The sequence below is a fragment of the Cicer arietinum genome, chromosome 2, assembly GCF_000331145.2.
Source record: "Cicer arietinum cultivar CDC Frontier isolate Library 1 chromosome 2, Cicar.CDCFrontier_v2.0, whole genome shotgun sequence".
NCBI classification, from domain to species: Eukaryota; Viridiplantae; Streptophyta; class Magnoliopsida; order Fabales; family Fabaceae; genus Cicer; species Cicer arietinum.
In genome coordinates, this window is record NC_021161.2 from 39,177,533 (window position 1) to 39,179,045 (window position 1,513).

Sequence of the window (1,513 nt, forward strand, 5' to 3'; positions counted from 1 at the left end):
GCTAATTTAAGAACGTTCTCTGTTTTATAACATAAACCAAGAACGTTCTCCGTTTTCTGTTTCATAACCAAGATCATTCTTGAGTTATTTTCTTAAGTTTTAACAGGAATTTTTAAAAGGCATATTTACAATTCAAACCCCCATTTCTTGTAAATCGACATTGTTACTTCACCCTCCTCTTTCAACAATTTATCATCTTCCTTCCACAATTTCTATAATACCTCCAAAATCTATTTGATAATATTATTTTATAATAAATTTATAAATTATAAAATTATTTTACAATTATTTATAATAAATTTATAAATTATTTTACAATTTGATAATAATTTATAATTTATATTATTAAGTTATTTTATAATAAATTTATAAATTATTTTATAGTATTATTAGTCATTTACCAGTTGTAATTACTTATAAAACATATAAAATTATAAAATTATTTTACAATTATTTATAATAAATTTATAATTTATAAATTATTTTACAATTTGATAATAATTCAATTACTCATTAAGTTATTAAGTTATTTTATAATAATTTATAACTTTATACGTTTTTAATTCAATTACTCATTAATGTCAATCCATTTAAAATTACTTTCAATTTCTGTCAATCCATTTTTTTTTAGTAACATTTTATAAAATAAAAATATATATTCTATTTGACATAAAAGACACAAATTTATTAAAAATAATAATAAAATACGAATATATGAAAAATTATTAAAAAAGTTACTTCCAATTATAATATATATGAATATATTAAAAAATATAATATATATTAAAAATATAATGAACCAACGTTTACTGTATATGTGTTCTGAAAAAATATGTTAACACTAAATTTTTATCAATTAAATTGTATATTTATAATTGAATGCTATTTTTTATTTTAATTTTCCTGATTATAATCATAATTTGAATGTTAAAAAATTAATGAAAAATTAAGTATTGAATAAAATTAAATTATTTTTTAATAGAGTTTATTTTTGGTACCTATCAATATAACTATAATTTAATTGCACAAATAATTAGTTAAAACTTTTAAATACCTAAAATTGATTTAAAGTATAAGCAAATCTTTAATCTTTAATAAAATAAATTTCAAACTCTTGATGAAATATATTTAATAATTTTTTTTACAACAACTTCTCATGCTCGCAATTAAAATTTAGACTACGCTACAATATAATTCAACATTAACATTTTTTTAAAATCAAAAATATTAAATAGTCAATCATATATTTAAAAATTTACATCTTATTTTTTTGTTTGTATTTTACATTTTATTTCATCAAATAAATACAAATATCATTATATGTTGAAAAATAAATTGACAATCAAGTTACAATGAGTCAAACAATTATCATGTATAATAAGTTATCATACCAATTTTACAAAATATTTTAAAAAATTAAATTAGATGATTGTGATAAACATGATTTTCCCTCATTTTAATTTTCTTAATCATATTCAATTATTATAAATCAATAAAATAATGTTATAAGATA